Raw genomic sequence first — 15,622 nt, forward strand, 5'->3', positions numbered from 1 at the left:
GCCTATCTTCCTCACTTAAACTGCCGTTGGCAGGGGTGCGAGTCCAATCTCGGTCGTTTTTCAAACTCTAGGCTCCCTCCCCGCAGCTGCCTTGTTGTCGTCGCGCGCGTGGGGGAGGGGCCGACACGCGTGTCCCCAGGTGCCCGATTGCACCGGGAGGGGGGGTTCGGGGGGAGGGGGGAACCTGCAGCGCCTCCGCCGAGGGTGCAAAGGGCGCTGGGGCTGGGAATGCAGCTCTCCCGCCTCCCGCGTCTGGCTCCCCGGAGGGCTCGGGGTTGGATCCGAGGCGCAGAGGTAAGTGCGGAGTTGGGTCGATTCCGTCCGCCTGTCATCGGTGGGGATCGCGGGCGACGGCGGGGGGAGGACGTGGTGAGCGCCCCCGTCCTCGGGTGGCGGGGCTCGCCTTGGGGGCGGGGGCGGCTATTCTAGGGGCTCGGGCCCCAAAGTTGGGGGAGAAGTGGGGTGGCAGCGCCGGCCGAGCGGAGGCTGCGGAGAGCAGGTCTCACGTGGGCACCGCGCAGCTGGTGCGGAAGGGACCGATGCGGACCTCGCCGCTGTCACCTTGAAAGTGACCGAAGGGCTCACTGTAGACTCCGTTCCCTGTAGACAGACAAGCTATACCCTTGGCCGGAAGCCGCCCACCCGACACTAGACCCGCCAGGGCCCTGCAGCCCAGCCCTCTCGCTGGGCGCTTGGCTTGGGCCCATTCTGGGTATCAGTAATCGGGGTTGAAAATGGCATTAATGGGGTTGGTCAGCTCCCCACGGCCGCTCGCCCCGCGGTACTACTTTCTGCGGGTCCCTGGGCTTCTCAGGCCACCAGGTTGGACTCCTCTAGAATGATTAGTGGATGTGTGTGTGTTTGCTTGCCTTCAAACTCTTTTTGTCTTTTCAAGACATACTCTTTTTCTATTAAGTTAGTTGTTGTTTGAGTCGGATTACTTTATTTTGGAGTAAACATGGGGAGATGAATCCTTCATTTAGCCCCCATAGAGTTTCACATACTTTGTTAATACTGCTTCAGCAGTCAGTGGGCTAATAAAGGAAATCCCAGTGTGTTGTGTTTTGTTTGAATAAAATCAAAGTCTTAGGCAAAACGGGGAGGGGTGCCGGCAGATGAAAGCTGGGATGAAAGCCTTCATGTTTTGCCAGGTAATGGGGATTCAGTCACCACCACGCTAAGTCCTCAGGCCTGGGCTGGCCGGTGGGCTGGAGGGGTTAGTCTCCCGCTCTGCCGCCACTCCTAGGTGGGTGGGGTGGGGTGGGGAGGAAACCAGAGATTCTGCCTCCTGGGAGCCTGGGACTTCCTTAAGGAGGGTAGATACACCCAGATAACAGTGTTTGGTTAACACTAAAAGGAATCGCATAGTTGGAATTGCAATTCTGTAGACAGACTTCTTTTTCAGGGATAATTAGGGCAGGAAATGATGGGCAATTTAAACAGAAACAATGATGCCCTACTTGTATCGTGCTTTACAATGTGCTTTCATAATTTTTTTCTTAGGTACAATACTCCATAGGAAAGTTATACAAAGAAATGATTAAAAACTACTTATCCTTAAGAAAAACAAAAACACGAGGAGTGGAATTTAGTTTAAAATAATGTATAGTTATACATTAAACTCACACCAACTTTTTCACCTATTCTTTTAAAAATCTGCTTAGTGTGGAGCAAATAGTGCTTGCACACGACCTGCACCTTTTTATTATACATCAGTAATTGAAGGTTACAATTTTGAGTATTTCATAGGATTATAAAATTATAGCTAGATTTCTTTGGGTATTTCTTGGAAACAATACTGCAGTTACTTGATGTAAGCATTTCAAAAGCATGTCCCTCACTGGCCCTATTTTGTTGGTCTTGTTTGTTATGATTTCAAAAGTAATGCATGCTTGCTGTATAAAAATTGGTAGATTCAGAAAAAGTATAAGAGTTAAATAATCCGCCCTGGCCCGTGTGGCTCAGTTGGTTGGGCATAGTCCTGTGCACTGTAAGGTTACAGGTTCCATTCTGGATCAGAGCACATGCTGGGGTTTCTGGTTCAATCCCCAGTAGGGGGCATGCAGGATGTTTTGCTCTCACATCAATCTTTCTCTCTCTCTCTTTCTAAAAAATAAAAATAAAAAAGGAGTTAAATAATCATATCATCCAAAGATAATCACAATATAATAAAGATTTTTTTTACAGTGATAGCATAAATATACAGTTGCATGCTGATTTTTTTACTGCTTAACACATGAAAAGATTCTGATGTTTTCATAGTTCTTCAAGAATATTATCTTAGTGACTACATAATATTATGTAGAAATAACAATTTACTTAACCATTTCCTTATAGCTGAACTTTTAATTTATTTCCTATGATTAAATATATACTGATGCAACCAGTATTCTTTATGAAACTTGATCTACAGAGCATAGTTCCTTAGATGGAGTCCTCCAAACACAGTTGATGATTCACAAATCTCTTTATTATTTATTTATTATTATTATTTTATTGTCTAAAGTTTTACATATGTCTCCTTTCCCCCCAATTGACCACCCCCCCAGCCATTCCCACCCCGGGCAAGCCCCCACCACCCCAGTGTCTGTGTCCATTGGTTATGCTAATATACATGCATACAAGTCCTTTGGTTGCTCCCTAACCCCCCCCCTCCCCTGCCATTTGTCTCTCACAAATCTCTTTATACAGATTGATTATTTGCTTTTCAAAAAAAATGTTATACCAAAGTGTGTACCCACTGGCACTCTATGAGAATACCTGTGTTACAATATTCTTGTTAATACGGGGAAGCATCCTTAAAAGGAAAAATAATTCTTGATAGCTTTATAGGTGAACAGTGCTATCTCAATATTTAAATTTCCATGTCTTTGATTGCAAATAATGTTGGAAAGCAAAACATCTAGTAATTTTTCATTTTTCTTCCCTTTTAGTTGAATGTAGTGCCATTTTTTTTTCTCCTGGGACATTAGCATTTTTCTGTCAATTTATAAGAGCCTTTTATGTCTTGATAATATTGTTTTGCCTTCATATTGCAGCTATTTTTCCCAGTTTTGTCTTTGCTTTATAAAGACACTTAGCACATATTTGTAGTGGTTTTGACTTATAGAAGTTCTATACTTTAATGTAGCCAAATTTGTTGACTTTCTCAAAACAAAATTTTTAACACTCTTGAATCATAGTTTAAGAGCTATGTATGGCAGTGACAGAAGATGACTTTCAAAAGAACCCTCTCCCCCCAATTCTGGTTTAGATTCTTATCAAATCCATTGTCAGAACCTGCATGTCCTGGAGTAGAGATTGCTGCAAAACAGATTGTGTTTGTTGATGAGAAATAGTGTGCATGGTATATACCGTTAGGGATAGCATTCTTGCAGATAAGAACAGAAAAGTTTTAAATTCCAGGGAACGAAAGTCTTTCAGACCTGTTGTTCTGTGGTTATGTAAACCAGGCTCACAATCCGTTTATTTTCAGTAGTTCATCTCTAGTATTACTATTTTGCCAGAATCCTTTTTATATCCATTATTGTAGTTTTGCATTATTGACACGAGTCTCTCCTGCTGTCTAGTCGGGTGTACATATATGTAGTTCATAAGTTTTCCCAGATTGATTTCGAATACTACTTCTAGATTAATCTACTTACTTGAAGAGGAGGAAATGTCTTTTAGATTTCCCAAATGTGACTTACCTTTCCATGCTGTGGAAGCTTCAGTATGCCCTGAGGACTTGTGAGTGGTCTCCATCAGAGCCCAGTCCCTCTCACTCTCCATCTTTTAGAGCCTCAGAATAAGCCAGGGGACCAGTAAGAGCCCGGAGGATGAGGTCAGTGTGTGGTTAGGGTGTTCGGGGACACTTAGAAATGGGCCCAGGCTCTCTGTTGAGGCCATGTGGGTGAGCACCACACTTAGCTGGCCGGTGCGTGGGCAGTGGTGGCCTGTGGCCTGCAGAGAAGTGACTGACAGGATGAGTGACCCCATTCTGGTTTTTTTGTTTGTTTTTTTTAGAAAGAAAAAAGAGGGATTAGAGGATATAGTATGACCTTAGCCAGCCTGACACGTGGTTGAGAAAAGCCTGCTTTGACCAGGCTTCTTTATCCTTGGCCTAGGGCCGTCCAGTATAACCAGGAACTGAATTTGACGTTCAGCTACTGCTTCTAAAAACGTATTTCTAAACCAGCTTTCATAAAACACTGCCCTGATGATAGTTATTTTTTTAAATGACCTCCATCTTCTCTGAAATCAGCAGTTTTATGTGGGCAGTTATCCATGCATGGCTTTTTCTTGTTCACTTGGCTCACGATGAAATGGATTTTTCGCCTTGGGGATGACAGACTTGGGGGCTACTCCTTACTCTGCAGATAGATAACAATAAGACGTCGCTTTCACACACTGTAACCTAAGTTGCTATTTGTGATTGCCCTGATGGCTGACTTTTATGCAGTCAAGGAAGAAATGTTGAGCAAATTTACAGTGTAAACCAAATTCAGTCTAGAGGAACTTTACGTAAGCAAATAGCTTGAAGCAGTTCACAAGTACATATTTGCATATAAATCGTTGATTCCAAAAACCTTACTTTTAGTACATTATAGCTAGTAACTTTTCCTTGGCCTTCAGTTTAAGCTCCATCCTGAAGAGAAATAAAAATGTATTTACTTACAGATAAACTATTTTTAAGTCTTGTTAGTAGACCCAGATCAAAATCGATGAATGTTCTTGTGTGCCCATTACTTACAAGAGTAAAAGAAAGAAAACTCACACATTCTCCCATTACTCGCACCTGGAGATTTCATTTCATTTTGAAGTTGTAAAACTATGAGTTTTAAAGTTGCTTCAGGCCAGGCTGGTGTGGCTCAGTGGTTGAGCATTGACCTATGAACCAAGAGGTCACAGTTCAATTCCCAGTCAGGACATATGCCTGGTTGCAGGCTCAAGCCCCAGTAGGGGGCATGCAGGAGGCAGCCAATCAATGATTCTCCCTCATCATTGATGTTTCTATCTCTTTCTCCCTCTCCCTTACTCTCTGAAATCAATAAAAACATAGTTTAAAAAAAATGAAGTCGCTTCAAGTTTCTCTTGAGGAAATGTGCACTTTTTAGCAGGTTGAATAGATTCCTTTTGAGCAGTGAGAGAAGATGGGCAAGTGCAGGTTATAAGATTCTCAAACTAGCTGGAAAGGGTGAAGGGTCACAAGGAAATGACTTCCAGGTAATGTGATTTTGTCTGAATATTGTGCTAATTTCATGTTTTAGTCGGAGTTGGGCTGAGCAGAAGTGTGGGCCTAGTCAGTCCCCCACTGTGTACCCACAGCAAGATGGGGGAAGGGGGGCGGGGAGAAAACAGACTGGCCCAGCCAGCGTGGTTCAGTGGTTGAGCATCAACCTATGAACCAGGAGGTCATGGTTCAATTCCCAGTCGGGCACATGCCAGGGTTGCAGGCTCAATCCCTAGTAGAGAGAGTGCAGGAGGCAGCTGATCAATGATTCTCTCTCATCATAGATTTCTCTCTCTTTCTCTCTCTGTCTCTCCCTCCTTCGCTCCCTCCCTCTCCTCCCTTCCTCTCTGAATTCAATAAGAATATATTAAAAATAGAAAAAGAAAAAAGAAAACAGACTGGGAGCACATCAGTCTTCCAGGGAAGGTGCCCTGGAAAGAAGGGTTTAAAGCCGTTAAATTCCTTATCATTTCCTTTGAAGACTTTAAAGTATTTGTACCTTGTCAGCTTATATTTAAGCTCAATGCAAAGAAAAGAAAATTAGTGTTAAGTTTGAGGGCCAATCAGTCAGAGTTACTCTGATCCCCTACAATTAACTAACACATTGTAGGACGTTTTATGTCCCGAATTGTCATTGAGAAAAAGAATTCCCTCTGGGAGAGTCGCACTTATCGGAGGAGCAGGAAGAGAGGTAGAAAAATACCTTGCTTTGTCAATAAACATGTAGCCTAAAGAATGGGTATGCCAGTGTTCACTGGGTCTGGACTGTCGGGTTAGCTGGCTTCTATACTTTTTCTGGAGTGGAAACTTGGTAATATTTAACTCTGGCATTGTTTACTCACAGGCCGGTTCTGAAGGAAAAGTCAATATTTCTTCACCTTATTTCAGATAAGCAGTTCCTAACCTATGGTGTGTTTACAGCCTTCAGTGACGGAGGAGAAGCTGTCTCTCCTGTTTATCTCATAGATTGTTTTGATGATTGTTAACAATGATATCAAGTTGCAACTGCGTGGCCTTTTAAAACCTAGGTCACTTGGTTAGCTTCTGGAATAAAAATAGAAGCCAGTATAGATAGAAGTAGCCTAAGAGATGACATTCCAACATGGATTCCCCTGCCCACCCCCACAACCTGTGTCAAGTTGTTTGAGTTGTTTTTACTGGAAGAACTGGTGAAGTCACCTTGCACTATAAAGTCTATATTTTCTTATACAGTAACCCACTGCGCCATAGTTGTCTCATTCTTAGGCAAATTAATGAACTGAACCATATTTGCACATTTCTGCTCAGCTAACCCAATAGTCTACAATACCACAGAGGATTGCGGAAGTCCTACTCATTGGAGAGAGAGTAAGAAAGATTGGAGAAACGGGAATGGGTTACAGAAGGTACATTTTCTACTACGAAAAAGGCACTTGTTTTATCAGATATTCAACCTAGACCCTTTATGTAGAACCACGTATGTATAGGGGATAGTTAAGATTATGTGTTTTTTTAAAAAGAAAGAACTCTTTTTAAAAATACATATATTTTTATTGATTTCAGAGAGGAAGGCTAGTAGAGGGAGAGATAGAAACATCAATGATAGAATCATTGATTAGCCGCCTTCTGCACACCCTGTACTGGGGATTGAGCCCACAACCCAGGCATGTGACCTTGGCCGGAATCGAACCTGGGACCCTTCTGAGCCAAACTGGCTAGGGCATGTTTTTATCTTAAATAGTAAATAAAAGGCTTGAGTAAAATTCCTTGCTCTTAGAATCTTTTTAAAAAATATATATTTTATTGATTTTTTACAGAGAGGAAGGGAGAGGGATAGAGAGTTAGAAACATCGATGAGAGAGAAACATCGATCAGCTGCCTCCTGCATGCCCCCTACTGGGGATGTGCCCCCAGCCAAGGTACATGCCCTTGACCGGAATTGAACCTGGGACCCTTCAGTCCGCAGGCCGATGCTCTATCCACTGAGCCAAACCGGTTAGGGCCTTGCTCTTAGAATCTTAAGTTTGATTTTTGTATTGAGCGCTTCCTGTGGGTCAAACACTGCAAGGCAGAAGTCCTGAATCTGGAAAAAATTGGCCCTGGTTCTCAGGGGAGTCTGTCAGAGAAGCCTCAACCACTGTGAAAAGTGCAGTTTTGGACATTTTCGTAAGGGTTCAAAGTTGCTAGGAGTATTCTCCCCAGCCGTTAACACTGTGCCATGCACTGGGGATTCTGCTCCCTGGACTGAATTCTCGCAAACCTCAGGCTGTTCTGACAATTCTGGTTCTGTAAAGACTCGTGATCTTGGATCACCTTTCCTTCTCACGGAAAGAGCTGCGAGGCGCTACAGTCTGTGGTTGCACCTACCTTCTCTGGAGAAGCTTTTTAAGTGACTTTTTCCCCAATATCTTTTTGTTACATCTTGTATGTGTCTTGAGAGGAGGGTCTAAACCTTAGGATACTGCATGCATTTGCACTTTCAGAATTATTTGTACCAGATGTAGCCTGGAATAAATCATCGAAAGCTCCGAAGGCATGGAGTTTGAAATTCTTGCTCCAGTTAGTCACAGCTCCTAGAAGGTCTTTTAAGCCAGAGATATCAGTGTCCTTCTTGCTTCCCTTGACCTTGTCTTCTTTGTCCTTCTTGTCCTCTCCTCGTGCCCGGCCCCCTCATCCACTGATACACGCAGCAAGCCCAGAGCGAGGCAGCTCAGCCTGTGAAATCGGTGCCATTGGTGGTTAGTCTAATGTCGAGCTGGAAGGTGGGAGGTTCCCATTCCTTCTGAGTGATAATTCTGTTTTTAATAAAGTACCTGGCATGCCCATACGCATATACTTGTACAGAAGTAAGTCCACTTGGGAGAATTTGTGACATTTCCACTTGTACTGTCAGTTGCAAGTGGGCAGCTGCTCGTGAATGGAGACTTGGGCTGTTCCTTGTTTGGAGAAATATGTATTTACAATTTAAAGAGGAATTCAGATGGGTTTTCAGTCTGGGATTGCTCTTTCTCTTATTACATGAATAAGATGTGTGTTTCAGAGTAGTTTTGCATTTCTGGAAAACTTTTTGATGGTTCACCAGAATTGCTGGTTATTGAATTTGATTCAGGACTCCCAAGTATGGAATGTTTTGGTTTAATGCTTAAAAACTTCTGATGTTGCTCTATGGAGATATTCATGACAATTAGGCAGAGGGATTTACTAATTAAGTTTTATTCCCAGATAAGAGCTAGTCTAGTCAATGAAAAGGGAATGAAGATAGGAAAAATCCTGTATTCTCTTTTTTATACAAAACTTTAAATTATTTTATATTGCACATATGACTATTATGGTAGAAAATGTTGGTTATGTCTTGCTACACTAAATATTTAAAATTTATAACTTTGTAGGTACATAGTCGAATGAAAATTATTTTCTACTTATATTGTATAAATAGAAGTCTCCTGGGCAGAGTATTATTTTTCCCCTTCTCCTTCCTCCTGTTTTTTTTTTTTAAATAATATATTTTTATTGATTTCAGAGAGGAAGGGAGAGAGAGATAGGAACTGCAATGATGAGAGCGAATCATTGATCGGCTGCCTCCTGCACGCCCCCTGCTGGGAATCGAGCCCACAACTGGCATGTACCCTTGACTGGAATCGAACCCCGGACCCTTCAGACCGCAGGCCAACGCTCTATCCATTGAGCCAAACCGGCTAGGGCTCCTTCCTCCTGTTTTTATTAAAATTGGAATAGTAAAACAAATAGAGGCCGTTTTTTTCTTACCCTGATGACCGTTATGAAACCTTGGAGACATACTTGGTTATAGAACTGGAAAAAATGTTACTGGTATCTAGAACATTGGGGACAGGAATGTACTGGAGTGTGCACAGACTTCTAAGTTAGACCAAGTTGGGTTCCTGTGTGAGATCTATGCTAGGCCACGTGATTTTCTGCACCTGTGGCCTCATCGGGACAGTGGGAGAATACCTGTCTCGTGGGGCTGTTCTACCTCAGTGCCAGGCACAGAGAAAACAACGATTTAATGCTAATCACAGCCTTCCTTTGTTTCTTGTTTTAAACCTCTTCCGATCATGGAATTTAAATTCCTCCACTCCCTTCTGGTGGAGGTGTTTCTTGACTCTGCATAGGCGCCTGGAATTTAATAACTTTCCCTCTTCCTTAAAAAGAATCAGTGTGTACCAATACCAGTTGAGGTTATTTATTCTTGGACTCCAGCTTTGTAACCTCTTGATTTTCTTGAGGGTTTGAGTTTAGTGAGTTGCTCTATTTTGCTATATATGAGCTGCATTTTTTTTTTAAAATCAAAGCAGATACTTTCATCTTTGCTGAAGTCTGTAAATTATGTTGCTTGTTTGCTATCAGCACATTCTAAAAGCACTTAGAGTTGAGTCATCACTTTGAACCAATAAGCGCTTGTGGCTTTTGAAGTACTGCCATCCTCTGCTCTAATTTTTAATTTGTAGTTTAGTCCACCAACATTTATATTTAAGAGTTCTGGTTGTAAAATGTGATCATTCATATATTTAAATACTAAGGCAATTCTGAATTTTCATTTTTCAAACAAAGTGAAATAATAACTCCATGTGTTTTTGGAAAGTACCTTGTAAATACGACATTAAGGACATTTTCATTCAACTATCACATCAGCGCTGGGAGGTGGGCGAGGCCAGTTGTGTGAGTTCTGTTCTCTACACGAGGACGCTGAGCACTGGAACTATTCGGGTAGATGTTTTGTATTATGACGAGTAAGCTATGGAACTAGGGCAGGGACCCAGGTCTTCTTCCCTCCTGGTCCATTCCCCACTCCCAATGTGATATTGTTACTTGACTGCTTTCAGTTCCATCTGAAGTAATACATTGTTGTTGGTAGGATTTTCTTCACATTGGTGCTGAAATGGGATCAAAGGCATGCAGTAGTTCGGATATGTAACATTTCAGATGACATAGCTTAGAATTATGATTTGTCATTTTTTTCCCCATTTTCTAACCACAGAATATAAACCAGAATGTTAAAATCTAGTAAGCCATTAAATTACTGGCATAAATTGAAAATCAACAGCTACAGATTATTACAATGATATATATTACATTTCCATGAGATTTTATAGTTTTCAGACTTTTTTCAAGAAGAACCAAATAAAGTTTTATCAGAACAATCATTTGATCATTCCATTGGTTGTACAATAATACATTATTAAAATGTACCCATTTACAGAGAGCAATCCAAGGTCACATATCTTTTAAAAAAATATTTTTAATTGATTTCAGAGAGGAAGGGAGAGAGAGAGAGAGAGAGAGAGAGAGAGAGAGAGAGAGAGAGAAACATCAATGAGAGAGAATCATTGGTCAGCTGTCTCCTGCATGCTCCACACTGGGGATGGAGCCCACAACCTGGGCATGTACCCTGACCAGGAATTGAACCATGACCTCCTGGTTCATAGGTCGATGCTCAACCACTGAGCCACACTGGTGGGCCAAGGTCATATATCTTGAATAGGGACTGATATTTGCTTTTCTGAAACACTTTTTCTATAGAAATTTTGAATCTTATTTCCTTATTTTAAGCTGCAGGGAGGCAGGTAATTCTTAGGTAAATGGAGCTAATCCCAGGTAGAAATTTAACTAGGAGATGAGGCCTGCTGTCAGTCAGAACTGGGAAGAGAATGTCCCATAAAACCACAGTTACACCCTGGGTATCAGTCACGGTTTCTAGCCTGAAGGTCACCAGTTTTCTATTACCAAAGTGACTTCTAAAGAAAGTACAGTGTTAGGCCTTGAAAAGTCCTTTTACATAGATTGGCTCTTCCTTTGGGCGGTTCCTGCAAGCTAGATGTGAACACACCTTAACCTCTACTAAGGAACTTTTATTTGCCAGTGGAAAGCCTAACATAGGTAATCATTTTCAAGGAAAGGGTACAGGAAGTTGGTGTTTAGTGAAGGTTGGGAGATACAGTGTGAGGTGCCTGCCAACTACACACACAGGACATTTTTCATTTGGCCTTGGCCTGACTCAAATGGAAAATTATTTCCTTTTAGCCAAGTGGACTTTGAAGAGAGATGGCAACTGTCTAAGGGTTCTAAACAAGGAGCTGTTCATGGTTATTTAACACTTTCAGGGGAAAGATTTCATTTTAGCTTTAAACACTGCCCTGCACACCCAATCTACTCTCCTTGCCCTAAACAACCTGTGCTACCTTTTGGGAAAAATTTTTTTAAATTAATAGAGTTTAAAAAATATATTTTTATTGATTTCAGAGAGGACGGGAGAGGGAGAGAGAGATAGAAACATCAATGATGAGAGAGACACATTGGTTAGTTGCTTCCTGCACGTGCCCCAACCAGGATCAGGGATCAAACCTGCAACCGAGGTATGTGCCCTTGACCAGCATCAAACTTGGGACCCTTCAGTCCACAGGCTGATGCTCTACCCACTGAGCCAAACCAGCTAGGCCTTGGGCAATTTTTTTTTTTTAACTAGCTGTATGTAATTTTGAAACAATGCAGAGTTTTTACATCAATTTTTTTTTTCTTGGCTCAACTCTACAGTCCTTGACGGTGGCCCTTGATTGGTACTGGGTGTAAGTGGGGGTTTGGTTTCACTTGTTTACTTTTATGGGGACAGTCCAGTCTGTGTTGGCTCAGTGGTATGCTGGAACTTCGTCTTATTGTTTTGACTCTCACACTTCTTACTGATCTTCATGAAAAAGCCTACTTTTTGATAAAATTCTGAAAGTTATCTACAATACGATGTAATATCCACACAAGCAAGGAATTAATTTTGTTCACCTCTTTATCAGGAGTACATAGAATCGTGTTTTATGTTTAGTTGCTCAGAAATGTGTTGAAGGAATGCTGACTTAGAGAGTATTTTAGATTCTCAGTTCTACTGGTTTGGGATTATAGACACCTGGTATGTGGTCCTGACTGATTTTATAAGGTGATTGTTTAGGTCAGTGGCTATAGAGGGTCATAGCCAGAAACCAACTCCTCAAGGGGGGGTCTTCGTGAATATATTCAGGAGGTAACAGTAAAGCTTAAAATTCTACATAAGTAGGGCATATTTGATGTCAGACAAAAATGGTAGTTAGTAGGTGTAGTCAACATTCCAGGTTTTAAATTGGGTAGGAAGGAATTAGTTGGAAGGTGGATTACAGAACAAGAGCCAAGGAAAACATCTGTAGGATCCAGTGCAAATTAACAGATGTCTTCTGGAATAGGCACTGCTGTCTGCTGGCCACATGATCTATGAGACAAATTAGAGATAAAATTAAGTACCATGAAATGCACCTGGCTTAAGTGTACAAAGATGAATTTTGACAAATGCAGATCTATATAACCAATACAGTTAAGATAGTTCTATATAATCCAGTGGTTCTCAACCTTCTGGCCCTTTAAATACAGTTCCTCATGTTGTGACCCAACCATAAAATTATTTTCGTTGCTACTTCATAACTGTAACGTTGCTACTGTTATGAATCGTAATGTAAATATCTGATATGCAGGATGGTCTTAGGCGACCCCTGTGAAAGGGTCGTTCGACCCCCAAAGGGGTTGCGACCCACAGGTTGAACCACTGATCTAATCATTATCTATCTATTGGTTGCCGCCCCCCTCTATCTATCTATCTATCTATCTATCTCATATCCATTACCCCAGAAAGTTCCCTTGACCATATGAACATGTCGCTAAGCTTTGGTCATAAGTTAAATGAGGATAAATAATAAAGCTTCTTTCACAAGGTTGTTGCCATGATAACAGTAGCAACTAACAATTCTGAGTTAGAAATTTTCAGAATTGTTAGTTGCTCAATTCCTGTTAACTCTTAAAACAACCCTTAGGAGCTGTATTGTTATTGTGATACCCATTTTTATCCATGAGGAAAATGTGGCCAAGATTATATTTGACTTGCCCAAGGTAGGGAAGCCAGTTGTTGAGTAAATGTGGGAGCTCCCCATGAATAGCACATGCTCTCCCTGTCTGGGCAGCTGTGGGTCCATATAGCTTTCTAGAGCTGCCAAAGGTTAGTAGACTTTATTCCTGTGGGAAGGAGGGTGGAAGGGAGATCAAGATTACACATTTGAACTGGATTTAATGGCCATTGCTATTTATTAACTCTGTTTCTTGGACAAGGTACTGAAGTTGTGGAAATATCAAGTTTGACTTCTATAAAAGGAGAGGAGGCTTAGGAGGAAGGTGACGGTCATGGGACCCATCTGTCCCATGGGCTGTCACTGGGAGGAGGACTGTGAGAACACTTTGTGGACTTTGAAGAGCTGTGTGTTGCCTTTGTTATCTTTGTCCACGGGAGAAGTAGCTGCCCGCTGCCCCATCCTGGCTTCACACACTTTGCTGACTGTGGCTGGACAAGTAGGAATTGACAACGTGTCAGTGAGAGACAGTCCCCACTTGTCAGCCCCTGATGCCCTGAACACTGTGGACACAGCTTTTTTGCTCACAAGTCCTTCCAACATTCAAAAGCCTCAGATAGTGTTTCAGCTGTTAGATCAGCCTCACTCTACAATACTTGTCAACTTTATTAGGAAAGAGTATATATGATTTAAATTCTATTTTGATTTTTCTTTCTGAAATACATCTGAAACAGTATGAGTTAGTGTGAAGTGGGTGAGTTCCTAAGTCAGCGGTTCTCAACCTGTGGGTTGCAACCCCTTTGGGGGTCGAGCGACCCTTTCACAGGCGTCGCCTAAGACCATCGGAAAACACACGTATAATTACATATTGTTTTGTGATTAATCACTATGCTTTAATTATGTTCAATTTGTAACAGTGAAATTGGGGGTGACCACAACATGAGGAACTGTATTAATGGGTCGCGGCATTAGGAAGGTTGAGAACCACTGTCCTAAGTGATCCAAAGAACCGCAGCGATGTTCTGGCCTGACCGGAATTATTTTGTGCCTGATTCCTCTATTCCTGAAAGTGAACTAATTCCCCAGGATGTTTGGGTGCCAGTTACTAGACATACTACCTAACTTCAGGATTTAAATTTGGTCAATTCAAACTTCCTTTCCAGGGCTGTTCTGTCCTCTCAAGGGTTGTTTTCTTCCCTCCCCAGGACACCCACATCTGGGATGGTACCTGGGTCCTGGAGGAGCTTTATAGCACCAGGATCTCAGGAAATGGGTGAGGTTGTCTGGTCCAGGTGCTGCCTTCTGGTGTTGTGGCCTCTGTGGAATCATTCCTCATGGTGGGTCTGTAGATGGCTGTGTGTGTGTGTGTGTGTGTGTGTCCTGGTTGGTCTGTAGATGGCTCTGTGTGTGTGTGTGTGTGTGTGTGTGTGTGCACGCGCCCTGGTTGGTCTGTAGATGGCTCTGTGTGTGTGTGTGTGTGTGTCCTGGTTGGTCTGTAGATGGCTGTGTGTGTGTGTGTGCGCGCCCTGGTTGGTCTGTAGATGGCTCTGTCCACGTGTGTCCTGGTTGGTCTGTAGATGGCTCTGTCCAGGTGTGTCCTGGTTTCTGTGGTCTCTGTTTTGGCTTCCAGTGGAGGGATCAGGACACAGTGACTCTTCCTTGATCTGTCCTGGCCTTTTCTGGGCCCTGGCCCTCTCAGCACTTCTTTTATGTGTGTCTTTCTCTCTGGTCCTCCTCTTTGATCTTCCTGGAGAGTTGGGAAACTGCCATTCGTATCCCATCTGGCAGCCTCTGGCAGCCTCCCTTCTCCATCCTCCCACCCTCCTCTCCCCTGCTGCCCTTTTCACCCAGCCCAGCGGTTCCACGTGAGGATCTGTGAAGGGGAATGGTGGAGGGCTTGGAAACAAAGTGTCTACCATGATACAGTGAAGTGGAAAAAAATGTGCTAACATTTTCACCAGGCAAAATTTATATAATGTAAGCTAAAAGAAGGTTCTTTAGTCTGCATTATCTACTCCCTTCATTTTTGTGTTAAAAAATGACTGTTGCCCTAGCCGGTTTGGCTCAGTGGATAGAGCGTCGGCCTGCGGACTGAGGGGTCCCGGGTTCGATTCCGGCCAAGGACATGTACCATGGTTGCGGGCACATCCCCAGTGGGGGGTGTGCAGGAGGCAGCTGATCGGTGTTTCTCTCTCGTTGATGTTTCTGACTCTCTGTCCCTCTCCCTTCCTCTCTGTGAAAAATCAATAAAATATATTTTAAAAAAAATGACTGTTGTAATGTGCTGGTAGTAGTAAAGATGTTCTTTTATAAAGTGTTGGTAGTAGTAGAAATGTCCTTTTATAATTGTGGGTAGTCGTAAACAGGTATTTTGTCTGCCGTGTCCTTAGTGGCAAAATTAAAAGCTGGCTTCCCCATGTTGTGTCTCCAGATTTTGGGAGGGGGATTTTTTTTTCTCTTTATTTATTTATTTATTTATTTATTTTTATCTTTTAAAAAAATATTATATAAGTATTACAAAGGGTATTACATATGTGTCTTCCCGCCCCCCCCCCCCCCC

The 15,622-nt window shown here is 42.5% G+C and overlaps 1 protein-coding gene across 4 annotated transcripts in view; it reads left to right on the plus strand.

The window, feature by feature from the left end:
- Nucleotides 1–157: 157 nt before the first annotated feature.
- The window catches only part of MTUS1 (microtubule associated scaffold protein 1), a 105,482-nt gene continuing 90,017 nt past the window's right edge, over nt 158–15,622 (plus strand). For all 4 annotated transcript variants that reach the window (XR_002831348.1, XR_002831349.1, XM_014463181.2 and 1 more), the window contains exon 1: nt 158–294. The gene's annotated coding sequence lies outside the window, so the exon portion shown is untranslated. The remainder of the gene's footprint in view (nt 295–15,622) is intronic.

Source organism: Myotis lucifugus, unplaced genomic scaffold (assembly GCF_000147115.1).
Source record: "Myotis lucifugus unplaced genomic scaffold, Myoluc2.0 scaffold_201, whole genome shotgun sequence".
In the NCBI taxonomy this organism is placed as follows: domain Eukaryota; kingdom Metazoa; phylum Chordata; class Mammalia; order Chiroptera; family Vespertilionidae; genus Myotis; species Myotis lucifugus.